Below are 10,178 nucleotides of genomic sequence, written 5' to 3'. Positions count from 1 at the left end.
TCTTGTTGCTCTTGTTGCTGAATTGAATTTTTTTTTTGTTTATGCTGCTGTTGCTGTTTTTTATGCTGGCAAAAACCGGACAAACGATGCAGCATAATTAACGAAGAAGCTTTTTGAAAAGATCTTACCTCGGATTCGAAATTTTCAGTTGAGTTTAGTTTTGATGTTATGCTATTATTTTTTAGCACTATATTTTCAATATTTATTATAAATTTATCAGTAGTTGATGGTTTTATTTGTAATTTAGCTATTAGTAGTTTATGATAGTTTCCGTAATCGTTTTTTTTCGATTTGAAGAGTAACACACTAACGATAACGTTTAATTTTTTATCATTTATATCACTTGGACTTTTCATAATTATCAACAACAATAATACTTTGGAATTCTCTTATTATAATTTTTTTTATTATTATTAATATTTATGTATTTTTCCAGCGTGATTTGGTTTAATTTTGTAAATTTAAGAAGATAACTAAAATCCTTTGTTACATCAAAACTACTGCTACAAAATTTATTAATTTTAAACATTTTTCTTGATGATTGGTTTATATAAATTTTTTAGCATTATATTTTGTAATTTGTTTTATTTGCTTTTTTTGCTTTGCTTTTAGTTTTTTTTTTTTTTTGTTTAAAACATATTATTTAAAAAATATATATTTTATATTTTTAAATTTAAAACCCGTGAGAAATTAATGTTGTTGGTGTTTTACGTTGTGTATAAATTTTATATAAATTGCTTATATCTACATTTTTGTAGTAGTAAAATGGTTCACATGATTTTAATTTTTTTTTTGTTGGTTTTTAATGATTGTTAAAATATTGCTGCTTGTTTTTAGGCTGATGTGGATACAAATATTTTTTTTATTTTTTTAAGAAGGGCGCGAGGCAATGGTTTAAGAAAATAATGTTGCCAATCTCTTCGATGTTTTTCTTTAGTTATTCTTTGATAATTTAAAAATTTTAAAACTATTGCTGTAAAATTATTTGTTTTTTTTTTCTTCTTTTATAGGTGCTTTTGTTTATGATGGTACGTATATATGGTTAAAAGTGTTTTATTCAATTTTGTTGCGCATTGGAATTGAATATTTTTTTATATCTGCGGAAGAGAAAACAAATCAGTAAGTATAATGTAATTTTTTTAAGCTATAGAATGCTGTTAACAGAAATAGAAAGACAGAATTGAATATTGAACCAATATGTAAAAAGAAATCTGAAAGTCTGGTAGGTCTGGTTGATGAATTTTGTGCAATCTATTATTTTTTTTAAATTCGGAAGCAAGTAACGAGACGGGTTTTGGTTTGCAGATATGATTTCACAGTGAACAGGAGTATGCAGTGCATTCAAGTAAATGAAATAAATGCAAAAAAAATCAAATATTTTCTAGAATTTCCTCCAAATCCATCAAGTGAGACATCAAAAGAAAGGTCTCCTTTCAGCTCTATTCAAACTAAATATTCTTGGAGGTCTGGTTGCTGAATTATTTGCTATAGAAATATTTTTTACCTGCGATATAGGTACTATAGTATATATCAAGTTATGCATTCGTACAAAAAAAAAGTTGAGATAACATGGGTCCCGGAAGTCCGTCTGTCTGTCTGTATAATGAGCTACAGCCTAAACGGATGGACCGATTAATGCCAAACTTGATATGTAGCGTTATTTGGCGACTCTCCAGAGGGATTTTTGGAATTAATTTTTTTGGACCAAAAATAACGGTACTTGTCATATACCGATTTTAGTAAAATTGAAATATCTCAAAAACGGCTCCAACGATTTTGTTTAAAAAAATAAAATGTTAGTTTTAAGCTAAGGTCTATCTTTTAATGGAAAAAATTTTGTTTGAAAATCATTATTAACGGTACCTGCCCTAGAACCGTTTTTTTTTTTTCAAATTCGATTATCTTCGAAACTGCTTATTCGATTTCAAGGAAATTTTTTTTTTTAAATCAAATTTTCGAAAACGGGACATTGAATTTTTTTGAAATTTTGTTTTTAGATGTTGGTTAGTGATTTCTACAAAATGGCATAGCAATTTTATTTTAAAACTTTTTTTCCAAAAAAATTAGTTTTTTAAAAAAACGGCTCTAACGATTTTGAAAATTTTTTTCTAAAAATGCATCTTAATATATCAATCAAAACTGCATACTTGTTTTTGAGGGCAATTAGATTTCAGATTTTATTTAAAAAAAAAAAAAAACGAATTTTATTTTTTTTTTTTTTCAAATTTCTATAAAAAGTCTTAAAAATTTAAGCAACTTTAACTCTAAGAGCAAGTTCGTGCGACCCAGTCGTGTATTTTATTTTTCTTACATTCACAAGCAGATATCTGGGGATTTTCATATAACTGACAATTAAAGTAGGTAAGGTATGACATTTGTTTAATAATAACAATTATGTATTCGCACGTACAAAGTTATACAGTTGAAACTCAATTATCCGGGGTTTGATTAACCGGGACGCTCTATTATCCGTGATGAAAATATTTGACATTCCTTCTCGACAATAAAGGAAATATTTTAATTTAAACTCTATTATCCGTAATAACTTTACTATCCGTAACATGAGAACAGGACCAAACAAATTCCTTCAATTCAATTCAAAACATGCCAAAATAAAATTAGGGGATATGTGTTGTGTTTTGTTCCTTACGAGTATCTTTGTTTGTTTTCGTTTTTATTTTTAATATTTTGTTTATAAAAACTTAAATACATACAAATTTTTCGAGAAAAGAAAGTTCTATTATTCGGGATTTTCGATTATCCTTAATGGGCTCGGCCTCGAACATCCCGGTTAATCGGGTTTCAACTGTAATTAAGGAAATTCATCTTTAAAAAAAAAAATGTTTTTTTAATGTTAGTGTTGAATCGGGCTTTTTTTGGTCACTTCCTTCTATATGCAAATACAAATTTTTATTTCATACTTTTTCCCTACAATTCGTTGTAATATCTCGACTTCATCAGGGGTATTTTATTAAATCTAACAGATTGGTATTAAAACTTGATAAAAAAAAGCCAGATTCAACAATATAAACAATAATATTAAGTTTAATTAAATTTTACGAAACTCACCGCGTATTTATAAGAAATATTAATTTTATTTCTTCGCCCCGACGTTTCGAAGAACTTTCAAACTTCGTGGTCACGGGATTACAATGGGTTTGATGGATATTGTTAAATGTTGTTGTTTGTTCTCGATCGCGCACGCAAGTTGTACCTGTGCGTAGTTTCGTAAAATTTAATTAAACTTAAAATGATTGATACCCGCGAAAAGCATAACTTAAAATCGTATATAAACAATAATAGCTCAAATATTTGGTCAAATTATCATTAATTCAAACATGTTTTGTATTTGTATGTACACTGGCGGAAATAATTCTTCGTACAAATAACAAAAAGACTTTTAAAGTTTTTTCGGGCTTTAAAAGTCTTTTAAAAGTTCAAATTAAATAGTAAGATCATATTAAAAGCTACTCGTTAATACGCAACTTTTGATACCTCTTTCGATGAAATGGGAGCAAAAACAAAAGTCATAATAAAATTACTGGACACTCTATTGTGCATGGGCATACATTTTTCAATAAAGTGCCTCTATAAAAAAGAAAACTCCCACCACTATGATCCTCCATGATTAACATAGTCGCATCCCCAGGTCAGTACATTCGTTTTTTGTGTGGCTGTGTTATTAACAATAGCTACCATAGAACCGTTATTCTTTTTGTGTCTAACTTTCTCGTAAATGACGAACTAGATTTCAAAGAATATTTTCGTGCGTAAAAAAGTCTTAGTAAAATGTTTTTTTGAATTGAAAAATAAATTTTTTTGAAAACGGACTAATGATAAATGTTTTGAAAAATTTTTAAAATTACAAAAAAAAAATACAGTATATGTAAATTCACGTGCTTATACAATTGCAATGTAACGGGTATGGTTTGTTTCGCTTTTCTTATTTCGGTTTTTTGTTGTTTTGTCTAAGTCGATTCGCTGTTTTATTGTTTCGTATTTTTGTTGTTTAGTTTTTTATTTATTTCGTTTTTCCTTATTTCGACAAAATTATACTCCGTTTTCTAATGACTTCGTTTTTAGTTTATTTTGTTAGTGATCACTTCGTTTTTTCATTATTTCGTTTTAGAATTAAGTCGCCTTTAGTTCACTTGGACATTAATTATTTCGCCACCATTTGTTTCGCCCATTTTTTTGTGGATGTTAATAGCCTAAGGGCTTTAAATTCGCGGGAATTTTAACGCCCTTAGGCTATTAACATCCACAAAAAAATGGCGAAACAAATGGTGGCGAATAATTCACGGCATTTTGAGTGCCTGTTAATTTTAAAAATGCCCAAAAAAGAAAAAAACAACGAATTCGTTACAATTTAAGGAACAACTCTCTTATATTATAAGGATTTGCTTATCTTTAATCCAAAAGTCTTCAAAACCCAAAACAATCCACAAAACTGAAGACGGAATAACCAGATGCCAAAATAAACTAAAAGCGAAATGAACCTTGGCGAAACAACTCATTGGACTTGTAATGAAAATGCGAAATAAATAAAAATCAAGAAGACACAAGGCGAAGTTATAGTTAGGCGAAGTGATCGAAATACGAAGTAAACGAAAACCTAAATAAAGGATGGCGAACTAATAAAAAAAAATTGTGTCAAAAACGAAATAACAGAAATCGAAGTAAAAAAGGCGAAACAATAGGCACCCCAATGTAACATGTGCCACAGTTTGTTGTTGTTTTCAGTAGTTTAACCCTCTATAGCATATAGTATACCACAGGCAACAAACCGCTTAACCCCCCTTTTCTCCTACTCTTTTTAAAATTGTCCGTTTTTAAGCATTGCAGAATGTATTCTATACTGTTATCTTCTAATCAAATACCAAAAACATGAAGAGATGGACAACTCAATTGTTCTTACGGAGAAATCCCTTTAGTAAACTAATAATTTCTAAAAGTTGGAAGTGTGCTTTTTCTTAAAAACAATAAAAAAATTGTTTTTGGTTTATAAAGTGTTTTTTTTTTTTTTTGTGAAAATCTATAAAGTAAGTGCTCAATGTTTACAAGATAATTGCTTTTTGTAGTTTCTTATTGTTTTTTCTTTGTGTGAAGTGCCAATTTGGGTTTGTATCCTGTGGGCTACATTGTGTTGAAACGGTATGAATATTGCTAATATTTACTCATTTTTACTTTGTTTTGCGTCGCGAAAAGTGAAGATGAACTCGATTTTGATGATGATAGCTGATATAGTTTTTTATTTATTACTCATTGTTGCCTAGAAGCTACATACCATTTATTGTAACATAACTGAATTAATTATTATGATTTCAAAAAAATATAACTTACGTATTTTTTTTAAATGCGTGTCACTATATAATTCTGCAATTCTTTTCTTATTCTGAACTCATGAGTTATAGAGGGTTAACACTTTTCAAAAGTTTTACCTACATTTTCATTTTTGGTAATATGGAACTATGCGATCAACCGCAACCCAATCATGCAGTTCGTTTAGGGGGAACAAAATAAAGAATTGCTATTTTTGTCAAGATTTTTTTTTTTTTTTTGAAGACGTTATTAACAACGATCTGATTTTAATTATTTTACTGTCAGTTCCGATATGGGAGACATATGCATAAGCATACATAAGTTATTATATGTTTAAATTACTTATGTGTACATATAATATATCAAACGCAAAACAAAAAACCGAGCTCTATGCACGGATTTATTTCCTTTTTGTTTTAATGGTGGAAAAATTGACATCATGTCACATACATTATGTAGATTAGATTTTAGATTAGATAAATTTTTATTGGTTATTCTTGAATATTTACCAAGATTATAAAAACAAAAATCAAAAAGCAAGGCTTTTTTGCCGTCTGCCTAATTGACAAAACATAAATCAAATACTTATTTTTTAAAATATTAATTTCCATCACAATAAGTTAATTATAAAATTACATCAAATTATATAGATCTAGTACAATAATAACGATATCTAGAAACTCTCATTAATAATTCTCTCTCATACATTATGTATGAAATAACTTATGGAATAGTACCAAAGAAATGCATTCTTGACAAAAGCACACTGAGGTCGAAAGTCTATTCAAAAACAATAGAAATATTTATTTAAACTTGTGCAACGTTTTTACCCATTTTTAATTCATTGATTTGTACACCAATTCAACCACCACCCAACCTTTGCTACTCGCGTCCGTCCGTCGCATCGGTTGTAGGCGAAAAAAAATCCCACCCGGTCTATTACCATTTACTACGATTTCTCTCGCAACCGCAACGCATCCCTCTAACCAACCAAACAAAAATATTGAAAAGAGGCAACAAGTTTCAACTGTGAGTTGAGTCGAGTTGAGTCGAGGCAGGGAGTAAAATTGTACCTACAACACCCCAATTCAGATCGAAACACCTCAGACGAATCGTCCCAAACATATCACATCCACCCATCGACACTAAGACCATACCCGTTACACCTCTCTTTTTTCATTGTTTATTGTGTACAATATGTACCCTGATGCAATATATCACGTAAACGTATGTATGTGTGTTTAAGGTACCGTGGACTGAACGTGGTTTAAGACAAAAACATCCCTCCAAGCGCAGGCATACGTATATAATAAACGCATTTTTTCTGTAAGTGCATTTATATTTTCAATTTTTGTTTTATAAAATACAGTTTTTTATTTTAATAAAATGAAAAAAAAGAACAAAAAATGAATTTTCTCTCGTCATGCGCTCGGTTTTTTCTCTTTGATTCAAAAAGAAACATTACGTAAGTGCCTGCCCATTTTAAGGATCGTTGGGTTGAAATGCATATTTATTTATTTATTTACGTCTATAAGTATTATAACTCTCTTAGAGTAAGTTCGTATGTGGATCAGTAGTTTTGTACCAAATTTGATGAATAAACTTTTATATTGACAGCAAGGGCTTAAAAACTCATTTTTAAATGCATTCGCATTCCATTACAAATTAAAAAAAAAATCATATAAGAAAATTAAAAAATATTTTTAAGCTGTCTTGGAAATTTAACCTTTAACCTCTGGTGGAAAAGATAAATCGTTCAACAATGAGCTGCTGACTCTAATCGGGGTATTATCTCCCACAGTCACAACTTGTAAGAGTCACAAAAAGTTGCTGTGAACTGTGACCTGCTCTATAGGATATCACAGCTTTGAGAAATGTTGGGACTCTCACAAGTTGTGACTGTGGAGGTGAATCGGGTTGTAAATACGTATGGCTTACTTAAGTTGCAATTGGCAACTTTGACTTGGCATTCAAATCAAATTGCAATCTATGCACACTAGTGTGGTCCACGTTATAAGGCAAAAAAATAAACCATATAATTCATTAGTTCCCTACGCATTATTTTGCTTCAGACATCAATACCAACACATGCTGAAAGTTTTAGCCCTCAAAAGTAAAAGGAAGAGGGCGCTCATCAGCTTTGGAATATTAGACTTTGTTACCCTTACCTTACCCTTAATATCTGATTATATTGTATTAGGACTTGGCTTGAGGTTGGAATTTGGCTTAAACATGATAAGCACGCATGTTAACGACAACCATGTAAATGATTTTCATGTTTCTTTGGTTTTGAGTCACTAGCTCGTATTTCATTGATTAATTCTGTTTTGTTAACTTTAAGCAAAAAATACTTACAGACGAATTTAAATGAACAAAAATTATTATTATCTCTGAAAATATCACTTAACTATTGGTTTTTTATGAAAAACTTTACCACATCATAACTTAATCCACTTGATAAATCAAAACAAGAGTTAATTACTAGGCATGAGGACCCAGCTATAACAGCATGTGAGCAAAAACTTTGGGCTTGTTGAGCGCCCACTTACACTTCACCTAAAAAGCTGAAATTTCACGTGTGTAATACAAAACACATATGCAACCAATTTTTGAGTGGGGAACAACGGAAATGTAAAAACCAAAAAATTGGACCACCCTAATGCACACTGCTGCTTGCGTAAAGTGGAAGAAGTGTTCATCGATTTATAGGACGTTATCACGTCAAAAAAAAAAAATGCACGACTGGGTCTCACGTACTTGTTCTTGCAGTTCAAAACACTTTTATGTTCTTTAAATTGTAGATTTTAAGAGCTGCCCCTATATAAATTTTAAAGAAATTTTGTTGATGTTGGGGAAGAACCGCAAACTTTTGTTAAATGAAATAAATGAAAAAATTTGTTTGTTATTTGACTTTTTTGAGAAAAACTAAAAGTGCTGTTTTATTGAAATTGCTTTGAATATTACGTCAGCAAAGTTTAATCAAAATCGTCAGAGCCGTTTCCGAGAAATTAGCTATAACATGAAAAATTTGTATGGGAGGTACACTTCTTAAGCGAGATATAAAAAAAAAAAAAAACAAAAAAAAAAACTTTCAGAGTTCTATAAAAGTCATCTGTACCGAATTTGAAGAAAATCCGTCCACCCGTTTAGGCTGTGGAAATGTGTACAGATGGACGCACGGACGAAATTGCGAGACCCACTTTTTCGGATTTCTCCATCATCGTAATGTTGGTTTTATTTAAAACCTCAAATTTTTTTCGACACGAAACCAATACTTGCCCTCAAGTAAAAAATAATTAAAAAATAAAAAAATAGCTTTAAAAAAATTTCCATGCTAAAAACATTTTCTGAATTAATTTATTACTCTACAAATATACCAACATTCAAGATCACCACATCATACGACTACGACTAGGCCAGTGGTGTGCCACCCATCTTCACGTCCTCAAAAAAGAACCCGTCGGCATTACGATTTGGATACGAATATCTTCTAAACATTTAAAGTAATAAATTGTAGAACGTAGAACGTTTAAGCCCCTATAAGAATACATCTTGCTAACTTGATAATAATGAATTAAATTAGAAAATTTTTAAAAGTAAAAAATGTTTTTATAATTTTTTTTTAACTTTGACCTCGAATATCTTTCAAATGGTTAAATTAATGAAAAAAGTTAATAAGACTTTTTTTGTGGAGCAATCTATCTTCTACAAGAATATGTCTTGCGCGTTTGATTAATATAATTTTTCAATTTGTTACAAAATCAAGAACAAAAAACGAATTTTTAAAGATTTTCTCGATTTTTGGAACTCAAATATCTATTAAACGGTTAGATAAACGAAAAAAAGTGTAGAAAGCCTTTTTTGTAGAGCGTTCAATTCCCTATAAGAATATTTAAAGAAATTTGCTGAAAAGTCGATTTATAAAAAATGATTTTTTTTAGTAGAAGCTTGATGTAAGCGAAGCGGAGGACCTTCCCCATAAACAAAAAATACCAAGACTGGAAAATTTCGTACGTCTTTCCCCCCAAAACCCTTTTGTGGACAGTGCTGTCTGTGAATATATGTGAAAGCCACCACGTTGATAAATGACGTTAACACGCACACATTTATAGATTCACGACATTCACCACACATCGGACACGAACACAACGATAGGTTCACGACATTCACCACACCGCGCAGCTTGTAGGCAAACGTCAGTTGACCGCCGAGTTTCCAGTCTTGGTATTTTTTGTTTATGACCTTCCCATTAATATAAAGTGCTTATATTAGGTGTGTATAGCAATCGATTTTTCGGATTACAAAATCAAAAAAAAAAGAATTTCGATTTTTTTGACCTACATGTGTACGCAAACTTTTTTTTCAAAAACTATTCATTGGATGTCCTTTATTTCTCAATTAAACAGCTACAAATTTTTTAAAAATAGAAATCCTTTTCCAGTAAAACAACCCTTTCTATTTTGATAATTATGGCAAGAAGGTACCGTTAATTTTGGTTCTTAAAAATTCAATTTCCCCTCTTTTGAATCATGCAAACCTCTTAACTACCAACTTTGAAGCAAATCGCTTGATTGATTTAGGATATAGCTCGAGATAGAGAGACAGAATTGTAAGACCAACTTTTTATATTGCCTGTTATTGCAATGTCATGTTTGATTGTTATCTCGAGTTTGATTTTTTCTACGAATCCTTAAACTTGTCCTAGTACCTTCATACCATATCATAGAAATTACATAATTACATATTGGGGGCTAGCGGGATAAAAATTTCCCTGGGAATCTATTGGTATCGGCAATCAATTTTTCATACGATTTTTTGTTCTCTATTTTTGTACATTAGAATCCGTTTTTAGTACG

Source organism: Episyrphus balteatus, chromosome X, assembly GCF_945859705.1.
Source record: "Episyrphus balteatus chromosome X, idEpiBalt1.1, whole genome shotgun sequence".
In the NCBI taxonomy this organism is placed as follows: domain Eukaryota; kingdom Metazoa; phylum Arthropoda; class Insecta; order Diptera; family Syrphidae; genus Episyrphus; species Episyrphus balteatus.
This window is presented reverse-complemented; position numbering follows the sequence as displayed.